This window comes from Parus major, chromosome 1, assembly GCF_001522545.3.
Source record: "Parus major isolate Abel chromosome 1, Parus_major1.1, whole genome shotgun sequence".
In the NCBI taxonomy this organism is placed as follows: Eukaryota; Metazoa; Chordata; class Aves; order Passeriformes; family Paridae; genus Parus; species Parus major.
The window spans coordinates 91,433,629-91,461,332 of NC_031768.1; the positions used below are offsets into that span (position 1 = coordinate 91,433,629).

The 27,704-nt window shown below is 43.8% G+C and overlaps 1 protein-coding gene across 2 annotated transcripts in view; it reads left to right on the forward strand.

Annotated features, from left to right (window-relative positions):
• The window catches only part of LSAMP (limbic system associated membrane protein), a 979,827-nt gene that overhangs the window by 598,865 nt on the left and 353,258 nt on the right, over positions 1-27,704 (forward strand). The gene's annotated exons all lie outside the window — the stretch shown is intronic.

The following is a 27,704-nucleotide window of genomic DNA, read 5'->3' on the forward strand; positions in this document are numbered from 1 at the left end:
GGCTGATGGCAGTGGGCTATGCCACCATCCGAGGGGGCTACCAGGGTCCTTCATGGAGGCAGCTTAGGAGAGCCCTCTGTGTCAGCAATGGCATTCCTCCTGGGGAAACCCTCCAGTGACTATTGATTGCTGAGGCTCACTGGAGCTGCAGGCTGAGGAGGATTTGCTTTCAGTTGTGTCTTCTGATGCAATTCCCCACCATCGAAATGGGAGGAAGAGTATGGGTTGTGCATGAAATAGCTGTCTTTACTCCTTGCTGAGGGGCAGAGTAGGGCTGGGACTGATCCCAGTGAAGGGGGTGCAGCAGGGACATACAAGTGCATGGAGGATCACAAGTTTCCTAAAGCTCCAGTTATATTATCTGAACTCCATAAGGTTAAACTGGTGCAGCCCCCAGGTCTGTAATAGCTATTGCTATAAAGACACCTTTACCCAGTGCAGCTTGTTCTGCTCAGAAAATTAAGCTTTAATGGTAAAAGGACCTAATACAGGTCTCACAGTTGTTCTGATTGAAATGTCCAGTTAAGATTTCACTAACTCAAATAGTCAGACCTGTTCAAAGATTGAGTTGACCAGCTTGACCTACACACTGAAGTCTGATCTCAGTGGTAGCTGTCATATACAGAGGACAAACCCTGCTAAAAAAAAATATATATAATGGAAGAGGGGTACTTCATAAGCAGAGGAATGGTGATGCAGTGCCTTTTCCATTCCTGGGAGGTGGCATTTTCTCTGCTTCACAGCACCTTCGGTTCACATACTGGCTGATGATGTGCAGGGAGGGAAATAAGCAGCAAGAGCAAATGACCTCAGAAACAAAAAAGATCTTGGTTCCCATTGCAAGTGCCCTTATTAGGATGGAAGAAGGTAAGTAAAAAAAAAAAAAAGGCAGAAAGTACAAGGCAGAACAATGCCTAGAAAAGATGTCTTCAGCTGTTTCCACACCAGCTTCAGCTTCTCCTAAAGGCATCGGGTTTCCTTATACATATATTTAACCCTATTGTCACAAGTGTTTTCTCTGCCTTTATAAAGGCACGTTAAAAAAAAATAAAAATACAGGTGTATCACACTGCAACATTTATCTTGGTCTCTAATCTGTGCTTGATTTGTAATGTGCTTGGAACAGGGGTTGTATCTTTGCTCTTTGTGTGTGTAATACTTATCCTAGTGAATTTCTGTTCTGCAAATACAGCTCCCATGTGCTGCCTCTGTACAAAAAAATAGAGATAATAATAAATCACAGTCAGATCTGATTCTGGGAAGACCAGTTGTGGAGGAGAGGGAAAGAACAGTGGTTGTTAAACCCAAGTCCTAGACATTCCTGTACGCTCTAAGTTGTCACCTTCTGTCTGTGCCTGCCCTTGCTACTTGTTAAAAAGTGAAATGACTCCTCTAGGATGAAGGCTTGTTCTGCTGGTGCTGAAGACCCCAGCATTTAAGCTCTGGGGACAGGTGTGGTATCTGCCATCACTCACAGCCTGGAAATCAAAATGCTTGTGCCTGTTATATCAGTGAGAGCGGCTGCCTCACCCTGACAGAGGACTATCTTGACTGGTAGACTAGCTATAATGAATTACTATCTGAGCCAGTGTCCCTTTCCTCCCTCATCAAGGGTAATTAGCATTCTGTCCCATGTGGGTGCCTCAAGCCTCAAGAGTCCTCACCTCTGCACTGAGGTGCTACAGGGAGATCAGCCCTATCCTCAGACCCTCCAATTTTCCAAGTTGCAACTGATGTCACTTGCCAGACCTCTACCTCTTTTTTTTGTCCTTGGGACCTGTTCATGAAGACACCTGTCTTATTAGATTAGGACAGTTCCCTGTGGGGACATGGGGATGTATGGATCATGTCTACCGCAGTTTCCATCCCCAGACTATGACACATCATCGATCAGCAACTTTCTGCTCTTGCCTCTCCTCTCTCAGTCATTAATGACCTTGATGGACACCTTCTGCTGTAAAAGTATATTGAACTGCCATGTTTTTACAGCACTGAAAAACATGCCTGTGATGCCATCTGAAACTCCCTGTTTCTTCTCCAGCATTGAAATTTTTGCTATATCCACAGTGAGAGAGAGCATTAGCATGAATGAACATGATGGAGAGCTATAAAGTTTTTATTATCACAATTTTAGGCTGTTCATCTTATGAGTGGCAAACTAACTCCTTGGGAGGGAAGTGCTTTGGGAAGCACTCTCTGAGCAGTTTGGGGAGGAATCCCAGTGGGGACAGAAGAGAGGAAGGACAAGAGAATTTGTGTTGTTCATAAAAGTAGAATAAAGGCAGTTTGCCATAATCCACCCTCAGCTACACTCAGGTAGTGTGAAATTGTTGTCTTGAACGGTCTGCCCTGGTATAATAGAAAACAATATTTATCCTCTTCTACATGCTGGTTTGTGATTGAGTAATGTGATTAATGAAAAGGTGCCTGCACAATACCCACCCAGCACAGCTTCCATGGCACACATAGATGTACATGTGCCAAATGTATAAGCACTTTTCTTGTATTTACTTCCCTTGGCCCTCCTCCCCCTTTTATAAAAAGCAGTTTCTGTCCATCTTTCTCTGGTCTTTGGATTGTGACTTTTAGATGGGTCTGGATAAGTCTGTGGTGGTGGGGGTGTGGGGGATTGTTCTGTCACTTATTGCTAGGGCACTGCAGAGCTCTCTGAATTTAAATTTATGTGTTCCAGCTTTTATTGCTGGGCCACTTGGCTCCTTTGAATTATCTCAGTCTTCAAATGAATTTTATAGTCCATTGGGGGCTGTCCATGCTTGTTAAGGTGATATTTCCATCTCCAGTGTGCTGTGGAATCCCATCCGCCACGCAGTGAGCACTTCTACCTGCCAGCTGCCTATTGCTTCTTCAGGAATCATCTCTGCTCCTTGGAGGCTCATGCAGTTATGGGATTGGTTGTGTGGGGGGCTTCTGGAAGAAGAGTCGATTCACAGTGCACAATGGACATTACTTTTACTCAGAAAAGAGGTGAAATAGATGCTATTGCAATGTTGTGCCAGCTGTCAGGCTGGCGTTTTGGTGTGCAGAATCAACAAGGTATGGCTTTTGGGTACTTCAAGGGTTTCAAGGGCATCCCCCAGCAAAAGGGGATTATCAAGCAGAGGAGGTCATCCCATAGGAGGTGACTACAGAAATGGCAGGGATCTGGGCATATGCAGGACCACAGCTGCAGGAACTAGAGATTCTACTTCAATCTAGAGTTCTGCTGCCAGTGCCAAGCCCTTTCATCTGGGCCTGACAAGGCAAAAGGGTGTTTGGCTTTCTGTAGGGTTCCTCACAACACAGGCCCTAGATCCAGTCACACCTTGGCTGTGGTGTAGACTCCATTTTTGTGCAGAGCTGCTTCCTGTGCTTTTGTGACAAGGACACCAGCTTGGTGCTCCGTTATGGTGCAGAAAAAAACTGAGACCACATCTAGACTCTTCTTTGCTTGGTTCCTCTTCCTTCTGATACCACCTTTTTGCTCTTCATTAAACTGGCCTCTCTTCCAGTCAGGCTTCTCATTTTGTGGGTGGCAGTCTCTTTACTGAAGCTGTCAAAGTTTGGGGGATATTTTTGAAAGAATTTCCTATGCCCTGCATCAGATCTCATATTGCAGCAGATCTGCACGGTGGCAGAAGTGGGAGAGGATACAAGGATTTTATCACTCTGCAGTGATGAATGTTCAGGACTTAATACGGTGCTGCAGTGGGAGGAGTAGTCCAAGGACATGCCTAACAGCTTGCACTCCTTGCAGGGATCACAGGTCTCCCTTTCCAGCTCTGTGTCTTGAAGTCCAGCATCATCTTCCATTGGATAATGCTCTCAGGCACATGGTATGCTTCCTGGCATGTCCTGCATAGGGCCAGGAGTTGGACTCAATGATCCTGATGTGCCACTTCCATCTCAGGATATTCTATAATTCTATTCTGTGTCTTTTCTAGGAGACTTTACCTCTTCCCAGTGTTCCTCATAGGAGCTCTACAGACGCACTTCACATTGTTGCTTAGACACTCCAAACCAGATTTCTGTGTGAACCTCTCACCTGGTTTGTGTGGGACCACTACCAAAAAACCCCTTTGTGACCTTTGCTGGTTTGGCTGCTCAGCAGCCTCAGCACTTCTTCAGTCCTGGGGGCCCAGAGCTAGAGAGATCAGCTCTGTTTCTGTGTGATACTGTTTGCTCTTCAGATTATCTGGGGTTCTTACACTTTTTTCCCTGATCTCCTTAGCAGAGCTCTTGTAGGAATAAACCACTGAAAGAAAACTTACCAGCTTCTTTTTCCTGTGCAAAGGGCTCCTGATGGAATTTCTCCATTAGTCTCTGCAGGATTTAATGTGATGTTGTTTCCTCTCTCCATTCCTCTTTTGTAAACTACTGATCTATGATGTATTGCAGCTGTTTCCACAATACATTTCCCTAATCCTGTTGTCAGCCTAATTGGTTTTCTGTTTAAATCCTGGATCTTGCAGATTACTATGTGTGGCCACTTTGCAGGATCCAAGCCCCAAATTTTCATTCTCTGCTGTCATTAGCTGTGTTAGAGCCTTTGTTAATCCCTCTCCAGCTAAGTATCTTCATAGAGCAATCTAACTGTTTTGTATTAACCTGGCATACCTCTTTCAGCAGGTTAGTGCTGTGTTCCTATGTCACCCTTGTGGCAGCCATTGTGTCTCTCCTACTGAGTGTAAATAAAAGCAAATTATAAATAAAATAAAGCTTAGAGCTATTCACTTCCTTATTTTCCTCCCCTTGTGTCCCTCCAAAGAAAATTAGATTCCTGTAAGGAGTTATCATGTCCATCATTTAACTAAACTGTACATATCTAGCATTTTTAATCTTCCTTCGTAAATCAGTCCCTCCAGGCCCTTATCTCATTCAGCGGGTCTGGAAATTAAAAAATAAAATAGAGCTCACAATAAGAAGAAGTCTGGAACATCTTTTGAGGTGAGGGTGAGGAGCAAGAGAGGGACTGAGTGGTAGCAAATAATTCTTGCTGGTTTATAACCCCTTCCATCTAAGGACCTCAATGTACTTTGTGAACAGGAGCGAATTAAGGGTCACCACGTCCCCCATGAAGCTGGGAAGTCTTGTCACAAATCTGTGCCAGTCAGAACTGGTCTTTTTGAAGCATGTGCAGGTGTTGAAGTTGCTCAGCCACTGCAGGGATAAAAGTTATTTCTTCCTGCTGTAGGAAATGAGCATCTACCTACTTCAGTTGGAAGTAGAGAGGAGAGTTCATATTAGGAGTAGGTGGCCTTTGAAGGAGATGAAAAATTCTGACCCCTTTTAGTAAAGGTAACTGGATTAAATATGAATGCATTATAAATACTCAGTATTTTAGAGGCAGGAATACTCAGATATGGAAAGACAAAGTGATATGTCCAGCTCATGCAGCCAACTAAAGACAGGCAGAGGGAATCTTCATCACTTGCTTTGACTGAAGAGCAGTTCTTTCTGCAAGTAGCAGCAAGTTTTCTCCACTTGTGGCCAGCAGCATGAAATTTGGGCAGTACAGTTAAGGATTCAATTAAATGGCTTTATCAGAAATTGCAGATTTGCTTAGAGGCACCAAGGGAACAGTCTTTCTCAGGAGATTTCCACTGCTTCCTGCTTTAAGGAAGATTGCTTTCAAGGAAGACAAGAGCAGTTGTCTTTCTGGTGGTATCTTGACATTCCACACTGAGTGCCCCCAGTTCCAGGAAGGAACACTGGCCTGGCCTGAGATGAGATAGCAGAAGGTACCAGCTTCTTTTTCTTGTCAGATTTTTCTTAATTTCTTAATGTAGGCCTGTATTTGTTCTTCTCTTACCCTTACTGCTTCAACCCATCCCCAGTACTTATCTCTCAGATTCATCCCTTCCCTCTGTCCTGATTCTCCTTAACTGCTTGTTCAGATTAGAAAACATCCTTTCAGCCTCTCTCTCATCCTCATTAAATCTTCTTTTTATTTTTTTTCCTTTATCTTCATCTCCTCCTTCCTAGACTGTCACTAAATTAAAAAAAAAAAAAAAAAAAAAAAAAGGGGGAGGGAAAGGAAAAAAAGTGAAGAAAATCTCTTTAATGTGTTTTTAAAAACCTCTTTGAAAATTATACCGTCTGTGTCTCTTCTCTCTGTCTCTCTAGTTGCATTTATTTATTTATTTATTTATTTATGTATTTTTACAGACCAAACTGAAAATTGGCTTATTGATAAAAGTCATAGTGGCTGCTGATGATTAGGTGCAAAGAGGCTTTTCCCTGTTAAGACAGATAAATATCCAGCAAGTTTGCCAAAGACACAAAGCTGTGTGTTGCAGTTGAGATGCTGGAGGGCAGGGATGCCATCCAGAGGGACCTTGGCAGACTTGGGAAGTGGGACCATGTGGACCTCATGAAGTTCAACAAAGCCAAATGCAAGGTCCTGCGTGTTGGTTGAGGCAATCCCAAGCAGAAACACAGGCAGGAGAGAGGAATGGGTTGAGAGCAGCCCTGAGCACCTGGGGATGTTGGTGGACAAGAAGGCTGGCATGAGCTAGCACCATGCTCTTGCAGCCCCAAAAACCAAATGTATCGTGGGCTGCATCCAGAGCAGCATGGACAGCAGGGTAAGGGATGGATAATTTTGCCCCTGTGCTCTGCTCTTGTGAGACCTCACCTGGAATGCCGTGTCCAGCTGTGGAGACCCCAGGATAAGAATGACATGAACCCCTTGGAATGAATCTAGGGGAGGGTGATGGAGATGCTCAGAGAACTGAAGCGTCTCACCTCTGAAGGCAGGATGAGAGAGCTGAGATTGTTTAGCCTGGAGAAGAAAAGGCTCCAAGGAGACCTTAGAGCACTCTTCAGAACCTAATGAGGGCTACAAGAGACCTATAGAGAGACTTTTTATAAGAACCCAGAGTGATAGGATAAGAAGGAATTGTTTTTAAACTGAAAGAGGACAAACTTAGTTAGATGTGGAAGAATTTCTTTGTTGTGAGGGTGGTGAGGTCCCGAAACAGGTTGCCCATAGAAACTTGGGACACCCCATGCCTGGAAGCATTCATGACCAGGTTAGATGGAGTTTTGAGCAATCTAGTCTAATAGAAGGCACACCAGCCCACATCAGGGAGGTTGGAATTAGATTATCTTTAATGCTCCTTCCAACACAAGCCATTCTAGGATTCTATGAAATATGAAAAAGATGTCTTTTACATTTAAAAGGACAGGCTGAGTATTTGCATTCCTCCTCCTCCTCCCTCCAACACCCCATGACACAGGCACAGATGTCCAGGAAAAATACTGGACTAGAAGCCAAAGATAAAAGCACTTTTCCCACAAAAATGCACTTAACCCCAGGCACTGATTCCAGAAACAGCTGATGTCTCCAGGCCCTTGAGAAATGTTCTGGGTTTTAGCAGACTGCAAATTGCAGCATCCCAGCCCTCTTGGCTTCCATTAGTCAGCCCTAGCTAGGAAATGGTACAGAAGAGCAGCTTCTTACCCAGTGGGAGGAAGAATGGGATGTTCTCTTTCAACAAGTGATGGAAAACGGTAGCACTTTGCTTGTTTCAAATACGAGATGACCCAGACCAAAATGACTCCTCAAAATACCTTTAAGTTTGGAGAATTTGTTATCTGAATTCACATATTTGTAGATGTTGAAGTTAGGCAAGATCACTAACATATCTTGGCTCTGATCTCAAGGTGTTCCTATAATACTGGCCACGTGTGTCCATGCTATCATTGCTGTAACCACCTCAAGTACTAGGAGGAATGAAACTGCAGCAGCCCAGACTTCTGTGTTACCCACATTAATCTATCCAGAGTTCTGTGCTTTTGGAAACTAAAAATGATGCCCTTGCAGCTTTGGAGCTGTTGGAAAATAGGACAAACAGATTGAAGGTAGCTGGCTGCAGTCACCCTCCTGGTATTGGTAACGGAGCTGGTAACTCCTGGTAGCAGAGATCCAAGCCATTTGTGCAATCCAGTTTAGGTCCTGGATGGGCACTGCCATGAAAGAGCAGGTTTGATGGCTTATGCAGGTTTATGCAGAATCACAGAAGTGTGGGCTGGAGGGGACTGCTTGTTGGGCCTCTGGTCTCCAGACCAAGCTCTTGCTTGAACCCAGACACCTTCCAGGAGCCAGTGTGTCAAGATCAAAAATGCTAGATCTTGATGGGTTAATTTCTTCTTCTCCCATCTTTCCCTGCCTCATGGATGCTGCTACATCCTTGCCACTCTGCCAACACCAAGGGCAGCTCTGGCTGCCTATCCAAGTCTCAGTTCCAGAGGCACATGATGTAGCATGTTGAAGAGCCAGTGTCAGTCCAGATCAGTTTAGTCATTAAGGCTTTGTGACTAATGAGTGAAACCTGCTTCAGGCACTGGGGATCACTTCGTGCAGAAGACAAGAAACTCTCTCCATGTAGACATATGTGGAGAGTGTGCAGACTACTGGGAGAAAGTCTCTGCATAATTAGGGAGCTTGGTAAACTCTTCCAGTCAGTCCATCACGCCCTGCCATCCAACTGACTGGAGAGTCCATGTCACAAATGAAAGGGTGCATCATGACTTTCCTGCTGGAATACCTGGCATAGTGATAAAGTAGAAATAAGGGAAATAAGAACTAAAAATTAATAAAAGCAAGAACTCAAATAAAAGAAGTGAAGTAAGATAAGGCTGGAGAACATCACAAAATGAGGAAACTTGGCATCAAAGAGAAGGTCAGTACAAGTTCTCAAGAGGTGGATCCAATCATGCAACAGAGGTTTGCATTTTTCCCCCAACAGTAAGAAAGAAGCTGAGAGAAGCTGTAACATCATGAATAAATTTAGCTATGTTTAATCACTGATGTGGCTTGTATTGGAAGGCACCACATAATAATACAAACTGGCATTGCTGCACAGATCCAAAAAGCTCTGTTGTCCTTCTTAGATTTCTTTTCATAGACACTAAAGCTGGGCTTTCCAACAGCACCAACAAAATGTTGCTGAGAATCCAGAGGAAGGTAAAAATGGAGCAGGGGAGGACCTTTAACCTGGCTTGTGCTAGAATTATTTTGCCAAGAGATAGAATCTAGTCTGACTTCTGCAGTGGTGCCAAACAAAGCTCACAGTATATCAATTTGCAGTTTTTTGCTGTAGCATTTTGAAGTTGCCTTTGGCTCTCCCATTTCTGTGTGATTCTGCCTTTTATCTGCCCCTTGCTTTCTTGGTACAAAAGTAAGTGTGATACCTGTGCCTTGATGTCTAGGTTTGCCACTCCTCAAAAACACTGTGAGGCTCAGCAATAAAACACCATCCAAACTGTAGGGAGCACTTTAATGTCTTCTGTCTCAGGGACATAGCTGGCATTTGCCATACAAATCTCTATAGTCCCCTTCAGTGTTTATTCACTAATTGTTATCCACTGCTCCCACAGAGCACTTTGTTTTTGATGACTTATCTAAGTGGCATATTTATTCCCCTGCAAGCTTTGCGAGTGAGAACAAATCTAGTTTATTCTGTTAAAGTGAAAATTAAACCAGTGGGCTGCACTATTGGAATCAGGAGTTACGCAAAATGAGACTGTAAAATGCACTGTCAGTTATCTATGTGTCACTCTCGCTCCCTTCCCAGTTCTGCCTTCAGGAGCTCTCTTCCAGCCCATGGTTCCTACAGCCCTATGAATGCAGAGTGAACACCAGGAGTTATTCTTCCTGAGTGAATAATGTACATGGCGTATGACCTTCTGGGATATAGCCTTTCATCACCAAGGAACCATGGAGTGAAAGTGCCTTTTCAAAGTGGCTCCTGACCTCACTGTTTTAACTAGGTTTTTTTACCTAGAAAAGGGAGGTGTACACTGGTATAGTTATTTTCCTTCCTCATATACCATTCACAGGATTTCTGTCTGCAGTGTCCTGTTCAGGGTGTGATGACAAGAAAGGCAAATGAATCATTCTTGGGTTTGCATGTCCAGAGCAAACATTATTAGGCTGTTTCCTTTCTTTAATACTGGCGGTTGAGGAGGTGTGGTCCTCAGGGGCTCACACAGATCCACTTGTCTCTCTTTGCTGTCTTGCATGTTTGGATGGGAGTCTCTGAGTAACTATGGGAGTCTGTTCCCCTGGGTGCCTGCACAGGACCCACCACTCTGGGGCCTCACCACTACTGGAGCACGTGAGCCCAAAACCAACCAAGCACGGAGCCTGGGATTTTGCTGGGGAGAAGTTCCAATCACAGTGTTACGAGCAACAGAGGTTTCCAAGCTTTCCCAGACCTGGAATGTGATCAATTAAACATGAAAAAATGTTTAATTAAACTTACTTGAAAAAGCCTGGAAGGGTCATGAAAACTGAAGGCGGCAAAGCCGGTTCCCCACAGCATATGGCAGAGCAGCCACTCTCCCCTTGTTCCAAACACAGGACTGTCACTTCAGAGGGACGTGCAGCCCTTTCATTTTGCCGGCTGTCACCATGGCAGCAGAGGGTTCAACCTGGGAGCCACCATCCCCACTGCCACCTTACGAACAGGAGTATGTCACTCAGGGGACCCAATTTCACCAGAAGAAGGCAAACAGGGAAAAACTAGCCATTTTTTTGCTGTTGAAGCTTGCCAGAGGACAGCATGCTGCAGGAGTGTCACTTGCTGTGAAGGCCTTGGGGGCCCCCTATGCTATGTGCCACTGGGATTGAAGCACTTTATTCTTGTATCAAAGAGAATTTATATTGGACATCTAAACCCCTTTAAAAGCAGGGAAGTCTTGATGTTCCCTGTGTTCATGGCTGTTTGATGTGGGGGCATTTCAAGGGGCAGGTAGCCCTGTTTTCTCAGGTCCACCTTGCACCACATACATCCTCAGGAACCCAAGGCTTGCCATGGGGAGCAGGTCTGTATTGCAGCCATCGGCTGGAGAGATGGGGAGCACTTTCATTTGTCAGAAAGGATGACTTATTGAATAAAGGCTTCTTTAGATCTCTTAAATGATCATGATGCGCCCTTTCCCATGAGAAAGTGTTATGAAAGCTAGCTTGAACATTGAGGAAGGGAGCTGACTAATATCCTTGGCTTCCAAAGTCCTGCTGTACTTTTGCTATGGTGGCTTCCCTCGGCTCAAGCAGCAGCCCATCATTTGGTATTCTGTTTTATGAACAGATAATGTGCTCAGTTACATTTAACCATGGAAGGTACATCACAAGCTTGAAAGGCTGTGGGCTTGCAGGACACTGGGAGAACCAGGAGGGTTACCCAGTGTTAGTGGCTCTCTTTTTGTAGTGCAGGGGGGCAGGTTTTTATAGGGTTACAGTGTGTCACTAGGAGTTTGGAGCTGAAGTATCAAAAAGTTCCAGGCATTGGGTTTTTTTTAAACAAGCTTGTCTTTCCATATATTTTAGTTGTATAAGAAAAAGAAGGGACTGGCTCTAGCAGCCCAGACTTAGGAAATGAGCCCACATCTAGAGGAGGCCAAGAAACAGGCAGGAGGTGAAGTCAAGAAAAGGAAACACAGGCTCAGAGTGCTGTAGGTTTTTGAATGTGAGAAGAAATTGAAACTCGATCCAGCAAAGAGGGATGAAGTGGGATAGATGTGCTATGATGGGATTTCAGAGTGAGTAAAAAGAATGCTAATGGGTATATTGTGTATGCTCTGTGTGTCAGAGAAGCTGGTGAGAAGTTGCACAGCATGGAAGTGAAGCATTAATGAGCGGCCAGGCATGTCTCCCAGCTGTCAGGACAAAAGAGAAGGGCTTGGGTGCTGGCTCTGTTGCAGAGCTGTTTTTATCCCGAGGGACTTCAATCAGAAAGTACCTTTCCTTGGGAGGTTCATTATCTCCCCTGTCTTTCCTGCAGTCTCTCATTCTTTGCACGGCCAGAAGTGGCCCCCAAACTCCAGAGACCAGACTGCATCACAGTGGCCTCGTTCTTCCTTGCAGACCTACCAGCTCCCTAAAGGATTCTGCCTTTCTGCACTCTGTCAAGAAATTATTTTGCTGAAGAGACAAGGCATAGTCATTGTAAAAACTATTCCAATTAAGATATTTAATTGCAAAGGAAGAAAAAACATCTGTATATTAAATGAATCACCCTGTTTACAGCACAGAAGAGTAAGGAATGATTTGAGAGGAAGCTGACATTTTGTCAGTCTGAGGCAGCTGAGTGCATCAAAGTAGCAGAGGACATGCTGGCTTTTATAGCAATAGCGAGGCAATTAACCTTGCTTTCCCTATAGTTCCTTGGACATCTGATTGATTTATAAATACTAAAATGTGCCCTGTGTTCCAGCTGCCCCTCCAGCCTGTGCTCTCTGCTGGTCTGTAGGATGTACGGGCTGTGCTGAGGTGGCGGGCAGCAGGGAAGGGGCAATTGCTGCAACCACAGCAGTGGCCACCTGTCAGCTGAAGCTCATTAACTCATCTAGCACCTGCTCCCACCCTAATGAGATGGGGGGACCACCTCCAGTGAGAGTTTCTCTGCCTGGACACAATGCAATTACATTTGGGGTTGTTTGTCTGTCTCTGCATGAAGCATAAGATACCAGAGGTGCAGCAGAGGTTGGAGCATCCTGAGTAGTCAGGGGTTGTGGCTGCATGTGCTGAGTGTATATTTATAGTACAGCCTCCAGGCTTTCTTCTGAATTGCTGCTGCTGAGTGAGGAATGAGAGTGGCAAAAGACATCCAACAAGTGGTCAGAAGGAGATGGGATCTGTGAAGCAGTCACACTTGGTAAGATATTGGCAGCAGTAGCTGTGTTCCTGGCTGCTTAACTATTAAATAGCATGTCTGTACTCCCACAGGATGTTCTGCAGTAATAATTAATAGTGATTACATAGTGATAATACAATGGTTATGCTAATAGTTCTATCAGCCTGCATGCAAAGAAAGATGAGACAATACTATAAATACAGTACCGTGTGAAGAGCAGTCTTAATGACAAGCGTATTGCATATAATAAATATGCTGATATTGTTTATAGTAAACACTATAGTTCCTCACCTACTACAATCAGTCTTTGCAGTTTCCCTGCAATTAACTTCCAGTGTTTCCATCCTGCTCTTCTGTTTCCCCTTCTATGTTTAGTTGCATTGAGGTGCATCAAGATTCATTGCTTCCAAGTCAGGTAAGGAACTGTGTTGGGCTGAATAGATGCTCATTAATGTGCATACCAAACCTCCCAGAAGAGACCTCAGTACCCATGACAGACAGGTGCCCAGTACAGCTACACACTCAGGGCTTAGAAAGCTTTGCCCAGATCCCCAGTTTCATTAGTGTTTAACTTCCTTGCACTGTGTCACGTGGAAATAGTGAGGAAGGTGGATGAGGGGTGGAATGAAACACCTCTTAAGCTGGCTCAGTTAGGTTATGGTGTCCATCTTATCAAGGCACACTTACAGATACACTCCAGCTGTGCAAGAAAACCCAGTTTCTCCCCTGAAAAAAAACCTGAGAAACTGAGGTGAGCACAGGGATACAGTGGCATGTGCTGCATGCTTGTGCCTCTTGCCAGTGGCTTCAGTAAGAAACTTGGAGCCATTTGTGGGGGGCTTAGTCTCTTGCTACTGATGATTTCTCAGGGTGCCAGCAAGCAAAGATGAAAGAAGAAAGGTCTGAGGTTAGTGATGTCTTAAACTCTAAAAACCATAACTGTAGGGAAGCAAGGGTTAATTGAAGATCCTTTGTAGGGCACTACTAAAGAACCAGCTACAGCTGGGATAGGAGCTGCCCTAGGCAGAGTAAAGCAGTAGTTGGGAAGGCTAGTTACTATTTCAAGACTCTCTTCCTCAGCAGAAACCTGCAAAGGAGACAGGTTCAGAAGTCCTATGAGGATGGCTCCCTGCAAGCTGGGGAACATCTTGTTACTCATAGACTTCAAGGTACAGAAGACACTGAGGTTTCCTCAGGCCCAGTTATGCTCTGCAGAACACAGCATTTGGTAAACTGACCAACAGGCTGAGTGTTCTGGGATGATAAAAAGGTGCAAGAGAGAGGAAGAAATCTCCCTAGGAACATAACCAGAGGTGAGGGATTACACAGCCTGGACTATGCTGGAGGCTGCCCTAAGGCAGGTAGCTCTGCCTAGAAACCTGGCCTAACGAAGAGTTAGACCTGTGGGGGAGCAGCGAGTGCAGGCACCAGCTGTGAACTTGTCCCTGCTTGTTAAAGCCACGGTGTGGGGCATGACCATGGTGCTTATCAGAGACCCAAAGAGCATTCTGGCAGCACAGATCTGTACAAACTTGGTGTTCTTTGCTATCATCTGGTGAAAGCTGCTCTACTGAGGTACTCAAGAATATGAGCTGTAGTGTCTCTTATGCTGATTGCAGGTATGGGATGTATTTTAAAAATAGGTCTTGCTGTTATGGTTGATTTGGAAGCATTCCAAATTCATTGAGAGGCACTAATGGTTGTGGGCCAGATTAGACTTCTCAGTCAAGCACTGGATTGGTAGCATGATAGAATTAAAGACTGCTGTTGGCTGAAAAGGTTGGAAGTATTCTTTTGCAAGAGATGTCTTCCTTTTCAGCTTGGGAGCTTGAATCAAGTATGTAAACCCTGCACTGTAACAACCTAGCCAGCTCTCTTACAAAATTCCTTTGTGCAAACTATTTTCCAAACTCAATTGCCCATTGCAGTCATATTGTTACTGCTCTGTATAATTCTGTGAATAGCCTTCTTGGTGAAACTTTCAGGAATGCTTCAGCACTTTCTAAGGGCAGAAGTGCCCTCATGGTGTGGTGGAATGCAGAGGGCTTTTCAGGAATGCAGAAATGTCCTCAACAGCTGTCTTTAATCTCTGGAAGATCAGCATGAGGTACAGAGATTCCAAGATGCTGGAAGTATCATGTGCAGTGGTAACTTTTGTGCCAAATCTGTTTGCTTAGGAGCTTTAGAAATGCGTTTCTTGTTTAATTCCAAAGATTTTAATCCAGTGCCCATGTCCACTTCAGAGAAGATGCCTTTTTTTTCCTGTAGAGTTGACAATTCTATCGTATCTTGGCTTAAAACATTGCCCAGCGTTCCTGCTGGTGCAGCACCTGGCCCAGCTGAGGTGCCTGGGGTTCCCCTCCAGGACTTGAAGGTGAAGCAGCAGGACCAGGCATTGACAACACCTATGCAGCCAGAACAGCTAGAGATGAACTTGATGTATGTAGGTTGCAGTCTACACTTCCCATAGTGCTATGAGCAAAAGTTGATTCAGTCTTTCTCACAGCCAGCCAAGTCAATGAACTAAACCATGTCATAAAACACAGTGCCTGTGCACAGATAGGACAAACCTCTCTGTGCATCACTTGTTCCATTGAGAAACCCAAGGGAAGTGATGGAACAAGTCAGAAGTAAAATAAAAGCTTCCATCTTACAAAAAAAAAAAAAAAAGAGGAAAAAAAGAAGAGATGGGAAGGTGGGGGACAGGAGAACTAACAGGAGAGAGAAGGAGAATCTGCACTCTCATTTTCTGCTCTCCTTCCTTTCCCATTTTTCCCTGCTTCAAACTGTGTCAAATACCTTTGTGCCTGTTCCCCTTACTCCTCCCAAATTCCATTTCTCTTCAGAGCTGTGGCTTTAAACATGCACACATATATATATGCAATTAAATGCAGGCCTTGACTTTTCACCTGGGAAAATGGAGGGATAAGGTGAGCTAAGCTTTTAATTACGACTACTCATTCTGGGAGGCAGGGAATTTAAACTGATAGTAGATGCTGTGGCACTGCTTAATCATGTCTTACAGGGAAGAGGACAAAATCCCCATGAATATGCTGGAGGAAAGTTTTCCTGATTATATGAAGAAAATATTGTTTCTTTTTACTTTTCTCTTTTAACCTTCTCTTTTTCATTTTTCTTTTTACTTTTGTGCCAAGTGGAAACTAGGTGTTAAATACTGAGGATTTGATTGTGAGTTTTATTAAGGTGGAAATGTTAATGTGCAGCTGTGACCCCTAGGATAAAGTTCTTTGTGCCAGGATATTTTTGCCTTGGTTTGGTATTTTTTTTTCCCTTGTCTTTTCGCCTCTGTATCTCTTTTAAAGCATTTAATGGACCAAGTTCATTTGGGCCTTTTCATCCACTGACATGACTGGAGTTTTACCACAGACACCTTTGGCTCTAAGTGATTTTCTTGATGGGAGGGTGAACAGTGTAGGAGTTTAGTGGCACTGCTTCCAAGAAAAGCACAGCTGAAGTTATTTGGGGAAGAAAAGAAAAAAAAAAGCTAGTTTTTGTCCCACAAATAAATCACTGACAGGTTTTCCAGCATTCAGGAAGAAAAAGTGGTTCTCTTTTGCTGACCACAGGCCAGCTATGATTCATAGTCCAATTTGATTTACACTAGTCACTGTTTTTTTTTCCACTTTGTTCCAGGATATTTCCCTGTGCTTTAGAACTAGTAAGTACTTGCTTTGCTAAGCAAATGGGAAGGTAGGATCAGGCATGGAGACGCTGTTAGGATAATGGAAAAGGCCCTGGAAAAGGCCTTCCTGCAAAAGAAAAGCAGAATAGAAAGTGACGTGTGCGCACATTTTAGAAACATGGCATCTCTGCCAAGTCACTGGAAGGCATCCCATCTCCACCTCTTTTTGTCCATGGTACACAAGCTTGTGCTAGGGCTGTGTCAGGCAAAGCCTGCTCCCTCTTGGAGCTGTTCTTGTGCCTCTTTCAATTCTTCTGACTTGCCAATCGCGGCTCAGGCTGGGATGTGGAAATGTCCTAGTCCCCACCAAAAGCTGCTGCAACAACTTCCAAACCTTTCTCACTTCCTTCTTTGGACTAAATAGTTTGGTGAGCATGTGAAGCTGTTGCATCTGAGTGTGATGGTAAAAAACAAAGCAATGTCTTGCCTTCTATAAATGACCTATACAGGGATAAGTATTAGAAAGTGGTGCCATGTACAGGGGTGTCATTTTCTTAATATACTTTAAATGTTTAAATTAAACTTTACTGATTTTTTTTTTTCACTCTTTAAAGAGGATGTAGTCAGGGCCAAACTTGTTAGAAGCCAGTCTGAGAAATGAGGTAGAGATGAGAGCTGAGAGTTCAGAGGAGAAGTTAGTCAATAGCATTATTGAGTTCTTGCTCCTTGTTTGTTTCCATGCTTCAAGGAGAGCTGGGTTAACATCAGCCTTCCAAATAGGGTTCTTTTTGGGTTTGAATACCTTCATCTGAACTTTTTCTTACAGTTCCTGTTCTGAATGGTGTCCTGGTTTTGGCTGGGATAGTTGATTTTCTTTCTAGTAGCTGGTGCAGTGCTGTGTTTTTAATTCAGTATGAGAATAAAGTTTATAACACACAGATGGTTCATTTGTTGCTGGGTACTGCTTACCCTAAATCAAGGACTTTCCACTTTTCCATGCTCTACCAGCAAGAGGGTGTAGAAGAAGCTGTGAAGGATCATTTCCAGGACAGCTACTCCAGACTGACCAAAGGGATATTCCATACCATGGAATGCCATGCTCAGTAAACAAACTGATTGGAGGTGCCTGGAATGGGCTGGGGTTGGTCAGGGAGTAGTGAGCAAATGTTTGGTATCACTAGTTTCTCCTGGTGTTTATTCCTCTCTATTGCTTTCATAGTAACAGTACCTTTTTCTTGCTTTCAGTTACTAAGCTGTTCTTGTCTCAACCTACAAGGTTTAGTTTTTTTCCCCCTTGATTCTCCTCGCCGCTGGGAAGAGGGTAGTGAGAGAATGGCTGTGTGGTACTTGGTTATTGGCTGGGGTTAACCCCTGGTCTCTACCTGGCATCTCCTGTCAGCTTTCTGCTATGGACTGGTGTGACTCCCCTGTGCTGCATAACAGCTGAGGTCTTTGCATAGCCTGCTATTAACTGGGAGACTTGTCTGTCTTACTGCTATAAAAACCCTACCTGCCTCTGAATATCTTCTGCAGTGCCATCATGACCCCTCTGATTAATTTCCACAGTGTAGCTTTGCCAGTTAGACCTCAGAAACCTTCTGGATGACCCCTCTAACCTGTTGTTACCCACAGGGTTCCCACTATTAAGAGCTGAATAATCTGGCCAAATTTATCACCTTCAAAGAGATTTTTGGAATGGTGTGGCCTTAACATACAATGTGGACTCCCTTATCCAAAGATGTCTTGTGCACAAAACTTTTATTTCTTGGCCTTAGCTCTTTTTAGATGCCGCTCTTCTTTCATTTGAATTCTTCAGCTTGGAAATCTGGTATTGTGTCTATGTACAGTGTGAGTCAGCTGTAATAAAAAAAGTGCCCCAACCTCTGTGGTGTTCAGTTTAGGATTTAAAAGTTTGTATAAGGTCCTTTGCTTTAGACAGATTTCTCGTGTGACTTTAGTCAAGTGGGAGGTGTAACAAGGAATTTGGTGGTTGCTTAATGAATCAAGATCCATAGGGATCTGGGCTGCCAACTTGTGCATATGCATAGAAGTCATTTAAAAAAAACTAATATATTCTTTAGCTTAAAAAAAAATAAATATGCATGGGCTTCTCAAGAACACTTGAAATCCCAAAGGAGCTGGTTGTACCCTTTGCAAGTTTTTTTACTGCCACTTAGTCACTAGAAGAATGCTTGGTGAATTTTGCTTTTGGTCCTCATGATTACCTTATTTAGCATGACTTGTGCACTGAGCTGTGAGCTGCTTCCCTAAGACACAGCAAAGGTGCACGTGTGGAGTTGATGTTGGGCTTGTGTGGTGCCTGGGAAGGAGGCAAGGGGCTCTCCACAGATGAGTGTTACAGGGATTCATTGTCCCTGCAAAGGTACACGTGAGAGTTGGGCTGCCTTGTTGTTGTGGGAAAGGTTGTCTTTTCATTCTTCAGCAGGTGAGAGGAATCTCAGCCCAGGGCAAAGCCACTTTATTTTTTAAGCTGGTTCCGCTGATCCTTAGGGAAGGGCTTTTTGAACAAACAGCAGGATAAATGCAACTTGTGTTGGTGCCCGGTTTTGCTTTACATTTATGTGTACTCTGTGAGCCATCACAGGGCAGAGCTGAGGCGCAAGGGAACCATGGAGGTCTGAGGTAAAGGACCTCAATGTGCTCGTTTGCTGCTTCCCTTGTTCTCCAACTCCCCTCTTGACATCTCCTTCTCTGAGGCTCTCATAAAGAAGTTCAGCACAGCCAGGCCAGATTAAGCACTCTGACCACTCAATAACCTACATTTGAAACCACCTTCATAGCAGGTAATAGCTCTGGATAAGGGGCTCTAGTTTATCTATCAAACCTTTTTTGTGGAAGGAGCGATGGAAAGAGGAAATGACAGCAATGTAAGGAACATGCTAGAGAAGGGAGAAGCAAAAGGAGAGGAAGCATTCAGTTTGATTTGTTGTCAACTCAAAATGCCTTGGCCACGGACTTGCCTTTAAGATGGTGTGAGGGAGGTGAGCCTAACAGTGCAGTCGATATGTCAAGAGGGTATGTCTGGGAAAAGCATTTATTTAAGACAATTGTGATCAAATATTCATCAACTTGGTCTCCCACCATCCCACTACGGCTTCTTTCTTGCTTTTCTCAGCTGGAAAAGACTTCACAGTGAAAGAAGGAGCAGCACTTAAATGCTTATTTATGTTGTCATTTCTAGGCATTTTATCAGGTCTCTAATGAAATAGATTTTCTCTCAAGAGGTACATATTTTCTGAGCCAGAGGGGGAGAACACTACAGATTGCTGAAAAGTCTGCCCACATTCAATACATTTGTTGCATTATTAATGATGATAAAAGCAAGAGGTTATAAACATTTTCTTTTCTAAATACTAATTGCAGCTGACCTTAGCTTTAAAAAAAATTTTTAAAAAAATGAGACCAGACAAGGGTGTGTGGTAGGGCAGGGGAAGCACAAACAAATCCATTGAGTCCAAAATGTAACTGTCAAGGCAAAACTCCTTTCTTGACAATCCCCAATGCTTTCACATATATCATTTCTAGAAGCACTGCCAGAGCCAAACCATTTGAGACTAGAATTATAGCAGAGATTAGCAGGATTCTGTTCCAAGAATATCTTTATGGTGATCACTTGTCACTTGTCATTACAAATAAATCCTACTGGTCTTCTTCCCTCAGTCTCATCCTTGGCTTACTTACACTTGAGAAATCATTCTTCTTGTCCCCTCTTTTCCAGCAAGCAAAATTCATGTTGCTTCTTCAAATGGCTTCTGGTTTATCCTGACTCAATACAGCCATAGTGGAGGGGGATAAATGCAGGAATTTTTCATACTTGTTTTTCATCCAGGTGCTGTTAAAATGTGTTTTCATTGTTATTGTCAGAACGCTGAACAATTCTGTGGTATCACTTGAGACAGCAGCATGTACACAATGGTTTAGGCAGGTTACCTTATATCCAGTTGCCTTAAACAGAATGAGGAATGTTGGGAGGATTTTGGTTTGGATTTGTTTTGGTTTGGGGTTTTGATTTGTTTGTTTGTTTTTTGTTGGGGTTTTTTTGTTTGTTTTTGTTGGGGGGGTTGGTTTCTTTTTTTTTTTTTTTTTGGGGGGGGGGGTGGGGTTTGGGTTTTTTTTGTTGGTTTGGTGGTTTTTTCCTATGATTATATACCACAACAGCATCCAGAGCATCCAACCAAGGCAGAATTCCTGTTCCATATACATGCAGCAAGGGGTTGTCTGAGTAAACAGGTAGAGAATGAGGGTATGAAGAAATAAATCAGGTTGTTCTTATTCCTGCATCTCTCCAGTGGGTCCATGGTAGGAGAACCCAAGCAGCATCAGCCTTGCAGTGCTGTTCCATCTCCTCCTCACAGATACTAATGCCATGGCTCTGGACAGGATGGTTAATAACTAGACTATCTGCTTGTGGTGCTGTTGCTCAGAGCAGCATGAGGCAAATTCTGCTGGTTGAATTCATCACAACTGTAATGACAGCCACTGAGTTTTTTATGTGTGATGCTGAGAGCAGGCTGTGGCATCCTAGGTCTAAGCAACAGAAATGGAATTTAAAACAATTAAGGATGATACTGTACCATTACATGAACAATTGTAGTTGTTCATCTGTATGAACCCTTGGAAGGGTTCAGGGTTGAATAGAACTGCTCACAGACTTTCATTGCTTTTTCTGGAGCTTAAAAAAATACACTATGTTTTAGCACTGGAGCTTAGGCTGGTGTTTGGGTATGCTTTAAAAAACACGTTCACTAATGTGTCAGCTTTGTTTGCAACAGAATGCCTTATTCCTATTTATTATTTCACTCATTTATTATTTATATTACACTAACAGCTAGAGGCCTCTTTCTGCTAGGTGTCAGACAGATTCTTTGTAGGAGGAAAGTTTGTATTCTAATACTTTGCCTGAGAGGCAGGAGTGTGTTCAAAGAAAGTGGCAAATGAGTTGCAGAACTTTGGAAAGGACCTGGCTCTCCTGAGTCCTGGCTTCTTGACTGAACTGGTGACCCTCATAAACAGCTACATGAAACAAAGCTATTGCTCTCGCTTTGTGTGAGGTCTCTCATTTAAACTGATTCTTAATGGGAACCTTTAAACACACCAAACACCCAATGCTCTGTTTGGATGCAAGGATGGTCTTTCTGTAATACATCGTGTGTCTGAAGAGGGCTGTGCTGCCTGAAACCAGCAGCCTCTCAATGTTTCTGGATCCTAAGCTGATTTTTCATGGGCTTTCTATACAGCAGGAAATTGGAGCCCTTGTTTAGCTTTTCTTCTTGCTACAACATATTGTCCACGTCACATGAGATACCAGGGGAATCTTCCCCAGATGTGCAAGTTAAAAACTAAGGGTTTTGATGGCTATGTGCCTCCCTTGTCTCTGGGTTTAAAAGCAATCTGTCAGAAAAGGACCAAACCCTTGGGGATTCACATTTGCTTTCGTTAGGATAATTAAAGAACAGAATAAGCAGAACAGACAGACTTGTCCCTTTTAAGATGCAAATGAGGGATTCTCTGACTGGGGTTTTGGAGTCAGTTTCCCTTCATTCTTATGCAAAGTAAAATACCAGTTTGAAATATAATGAAATAGCCTTAGCATCTCGATTTAATGAGTTTTCTACCAGTGCTGGAATAGAGGTGATTTCCCCTTATCTTGCATACTTTTTCCACATGTCCATTTTCATTGATTTTTTTTTTTTTTTTTTTCCCTCCTATGTAGGATTCTGGCGTGGACTGTGAAAAATAAGTTACTCTTTGGAGCCTTGGGCTCCTCTCTAGAGACCAGCTGTAATCCAGGCAGCCCATTTGAGACCTGTGTTTTCCTCTGGACTAAGCTAATGACTGCTGGCCATTTGCTACACAGCTTGGTATTTTGTGTCACGGGCTGAGAGTTGCCATCATCTCATGATTGCACAGCATTTGCTGGGGTGGGATGTGGCTTTCACACAGTCAGTGTGTTGTTACACAGTGGCTACACTCAGGCAGGGAATATCCTGCAGCACAAATTTCTGTGGGGACATCACACTGCTGCCTGGGTTCTAGGAGCACACTGGCCTCTAGAAATGTTCTTTATTTCTACCTCTGTGCCCCAGCAAAGATCAGGACTGCTTTCTGAGCTTCTCACCTCACTGGGAGAAGGCAGCTGCCAGTGCATTCAGAGAAGTCTGTGCTGGGAAAGCTCAGTAGCAGTAGCTACAGTGGATCATAAAAGCATGAGACCTGATTGTGAGCCTTAGAAACCATGGTGCATTTGCTGAAGTAGGTATGGTAATGAAGAAACTTGTGGTTGTGTTTACAGAGGAGTGTTTTTGACATCTTGTCTAATCTATGTGGTATTCTTGTCCTTTGCCAGTGCAGCAGCTTCGTACATTCACTAATGTTCTGGCATGTCTGCACGCTTATTCATGCCATTATTTCTGGCATCTGCCTACTTTTTTCCCCTCCTTCAGCTAGGCCAAATAAACATCAAAGAGATGCCTTTTCCTCAGGGATGTCACTGAACTAATCTCTGACGGACAGGGTGATTTTTCTTATTATTTATTTATTAATTTTCCCGGAGAAGATCTGGGCCCTTCCAGAAGCACTGCTTGGTTTGCTCCCAGTGAGCTGGGGCTGCCTGCGTGCCACCGCTACCCCACACGCGCGTGTGGTGTCTTTCTATCTGACACGGTCACCTCTTGTTCAGGTGGTAGACTTGCTCTTCCCTGCTTGCTGTGGTGTCAGTACTTCTGCCTCTGCCCGTGGGATAAGTGCCAGAAGCCATGTGGGAGGAGGCAGCAATTCCATGGGGATTACACAGAGTGCAACGCTAAGCGAATAACGTCATTGCAGCATACTGGCTTTCACCTCTCTTTGTAAACACTCAGGTATTAAATACAAATTAATGTTTCAAGGATGCATGTTTCCTCAAGGATTCCTGCTGACTTCATCATTGTTAGAGAGAAGTTTGTTCCCTTGGGGGCTGGAAACCAAGAAAGGTCATCTCTTCTTTGCTCCCCCTCCCACTTCCACACTTAGGATCATAGAATGGAAGAGAATAGAGTAGAATCATTAAGGTTGGAAAAGACCTCCAAGATCATCAAGTCTAACCTTTGACTAAACACCACTGTCCACCAAATCAAGCACTATGTCATGTCCAGTTTTTCCTGGAACACCTTCAGGGATGATGATTCCACTGCTTTCCTGGGCAGCCTGTTCCAGTGTTTAACTACCCTTTCAGAGAAGAAATTCTTCCTGATGTCCAACCTGAACCTCCCCTGACACAACTTGAGGCCATTTCCTCTTGTCCTTTCCACTTTTCTCTTCCTATTTTCTTACTTCCTTCACCAAGCAGCAAGAGTGAAATGAGCCTTTCCAAGCAGGAGTGCTCTCATATACACAACATGAGTGAAATCTTAAGCATGCTATAAACCTCAGCAGCTGTCCCCTTCACAAAGGACTGACTCTAGGCCGTGTTTCTTTAAGTCATGTCACTCACCTGGGTAGCTACCCTGCTCCTAGGCTTGATGGCAGCCAGTTCACCAGGGAACAGAGGCTGAGATGAGAGCTTAAAGGTCACTGTCCATCTTCTGATGCAGTTGCGCAGTAGCCCAGGTGTTTGTTTTCACTGGCTTCACTTAATTGCTTTCAGACTAAAAATTTGCTCTGCTGTTCTTTAGTAATTTTGCAAATTAAATAATGTATCTGGAGATGTCACCTTCTCGTTGGGTGCTTTATTTTTATATTGTAAGTTGCCTTGCAGAAGCAAGCTATCATTGGCTGAACTGCAAGTGAAAGATTATTTCTGAATATATTATATTAATTGCATCATGCTGGTGTCATGTCCACTGCAAACTACTGATGAGATAATCCTAAACCACACCAGCTGTCAGCAAGAGGAAGAGAGGTAGGTTAGGGATGCATTTAATTTTTGTACACTTGGCTGTTTTGCATAAACAAGCCATTGCATCAGTATCAGTTTGAAAAACATGCAGACTAATTATGAGCAACTTTTTTTTTTTTAAAAAAATGTCTCTTATGGAATCCAGGATGTAACACACCACTTGTATTTTTTCAGTGTGGAGCTCGCAGCTACTTCACTCACAGCTCCTTACAGCAGGGAGCAGGCAGAACCAGCAGCTGTAGCATGCTCTGGTCCCAGATGGATGAAGCACATATGCCACAGTACAGAAGCTGTGTCACTAGGGAAGTGATCAAAGCTTACTATTTTTAACTATTGCATTCGTAGTCTCCCTCTGCCTGAAACCCAGCAGAGCTCTTCCCTGTCCCAGCTGCTTCCAGGACAAGGTGCTCTTAGAAGCTGTAGAAAATCACCAGCACCCACAGCCACTTCATCCAGTCACCTTCTAAAGTCTTCCATTTTTCAGCTTGTGCGGTGTAGCCAAATGCGCAGCAGTTCTTACAAGCGGGATTTGGCAAAATAAATGAGCTGAAACTCTGCAGGGGGATTATTCATCATCGCAGAAGCCTGAGCTGCCACAGTGTTTGTCATCTGTAGTGCCTTTGTTATCAGTTCCATCACCAAAGCCGGTGCACGTGTCATGCGTGTGGGAAAAATCAGACCACTGGCCTGGGGACTTTGTCTTCTGCTTTTGCGGCTAAGAGGAGAGGTTGAGGTGCCTGAGAATGGTTCACACTTGCACTCTTTGGGCACAGACACTGCAGTTCATGGGTGAAGTATGTGTTTATTTCGCATTTGTTTTAGCTTTAGGCTGTGAGCTTTTTTTCTCACCTCTCTGCTCTAGTGGATAAAAGAGAGTGTGGTTGTTCCATCTCCCCCCACTCTCTCCACACCTCTCTTTTATTTGCTTCCTCTTCTTCCTGTTGCACTGGTCTTTCTGGACAGGAGAGAAATAGAATAGTTTAGTGAAAAGGAGGAGAGAAAGATGAGAAAGCTGGAAACTAATGGAGGGCAGGCTGAATGACAGATAACCTGTCTGCCTTTCTTACATATTTCCTCTGCAACACTTTCCAGTCACGCTTACGTACTTTCTCTCGCTTACTCATAGGAAAAAAATACACAAACTGTCACCTAAACTTTCATTTTCCCAGCCCTACCCTTTTTCTTCTTCCTTCTCTTCCTCATACTCATTAATTTCCTCTGTTGAATGTATTCAAGGGGAGATATAAAAATACTTGAGATTCATTATGGTATGGGAAGGTAGAAGCCAATAGTAACATGAGTTGGTTTTGAGGAGGAAGGGAAATTCAGACATGAGAAACCTTGGAAACTATTATTTCTGGACCCTACTGAGGCTAAGTGCAAGTCTTCATATGAGAGGGAACAGCCTTATGGCTGTTATTCCTCATAGCAATTTTCCCACATGTTGCTATAAAGTCTAGGTAGTTTCAGTGGGATCAATATTCTGGGCACTGTCCTGCCCCAAGAAAAGCCCTGGGAGTGGTCACCTTTGCATGGAGATCACCATGGCCATGAGGGGAAAAGACAGTATTGCAGAAGATGGAGCATTTGAAGTGGCCTATAATTTTGGATGCCTTGGTCTGCTCAGCATTTGAGAGTGGCAGGCCTTGGATTTTCAGAATTCACTGTCCAGGGCACCTCACACTGGCCCCCCAAAGATGACCTCATCTCTTACAACATTGCTTCTTTTCCAGCACAAATACCCAACAGAGACTAGGGGCAGTAGAGAGAACTGTATTTTCGTGACTTTTGTAACCCCATCTTGCCTTCCACCTGCTCTCTCTTCCTTTCAAACTGCTGTTTTGAACACGGAAAAATGAACCAAAAAAACTGCAAAAGGGATGTGCACGCAGACGTTTTTATCTTCACTTCCAAGTGAGGCCTGCCCTTTGTCCCCTTTTCCCAAATAACCAAAATCCATCAGATAACCTCTTAAGACCAAGCCTAAGGCAAAATCAATCTCCAGAGGAAATAGCAATTGCTGTTGCTCAGACAGCAAGCAGAACGTGAAATCCATATTGGCTTATTAAAAGCACAGGCTTTGCCTTGCTCATCTCTGTTGATGACAAGCAGCAATTATTTTTATTACATGCACACATGGACACACACGGGTAAAATACAGACTGTTTTAAAGGCAGAGGTTTCCTGGGGGTGCTTGTAGTGATTCTCATCACTCCATCACTGAGGGTGGGTGAATCCTCCTCCTTGAGCAATATCCTGTGTCAGCAATTGAATGAAGTGCTCTGATTTATCTGTTTCCCTCTGGATTTTATTATCTGTTCTGTTTCCTTGCAAGGGCTGGATTTGAAGGGGAAATGTATGGAGGTTAGACAAGCAAGTAGTGTGGACGCACCAGCTGGGGCTCTGACGTACAGCCACAGGTTTTTAAAAGTCAGTGGGATAATAGCACCCAATTGGTCCCTGAAAAGAAGGCTGCTTTGAGCAGAGAGTTTTTTTCTGGGTAGGCTGGAAGGCTTCTAATTACTAGAAATCAAGAGGAGAGTCAGTCAGGCATGAGTTAGAAACCTTACAGTGGGGAGACAGCTCAGTAGAAAATGGCTGTTGAGTAGGCAAACTTTCTCAGTTCTTCATAAATGTAGAAAATGATTATTTTCAAACTTTTTCCTTCCCCTTATCTTGCTTCTCCGTGGAAAGGAAAACAAGCTCTGCCTTTCACCTCCAGTCACCCTGGAGTCACTGCAGTCATGTAGGGCACCCTCCCTCTGCTTCAGTACCTTATGCTGGCACTCAGCACACCCCACAAAGTAACCTGGGACATTTTAATGAGCTGGCAGTGGCTTTCTTTAATTACATTTCCTGCTTTAAGTTTTCCCCTTTTCCCCCTCATCCCAAAGGCCCCTCCCCAATTACATCTGTGATCAATCCAGCTACATGAAGTGGTTATGTAGTGACCTGCTTTGGGCTGTTTCATAATCTGGAGGGCTTTGGATAACTGAGAGAACCTGGTGTCAGGTGAAACCAGGACACTTTGTACTCACCCTGTGATAGGTGATTCCTTAGGAACACAAATTGAAGGGGAAGGAAGGCAAAGTGAATTAACTCTCTGGTAGGACTGGGGACCAGTTAGCTACTTTATTGACAAATCTGCCTTGTCTGTGGGTTTTTCTATTTGTCACTGGGAAGATTTCCTCTCTTCTGTAATTTCTTACCTGTGCTTTGAGCAAGGGCTTGGGAACTGAAAAATCTGGTTTTTCCCTAGATCCCTCAGAATTTCATGGAGTCACCAATTTATTCAGGTCAAAACAGACTTGTGTCATCATCTTGGGTCACTTGCACAGGAACTGCTTTGTGTCTTTCACATGCCTGGCTTTGAGGGCTTTGTTTCCACCTGTGGTCTTAACTCAACATGTGATGCTGGGATGCTTCTGTCTTTCTGTCTTTCTGTCTTTCTGTCTTTCTGTCTTTCTGTCTTTCTGTCTTTCTGTCTTTCTGTCTTTCTGTCTTTCTGTCTTTCTGTCTTTCT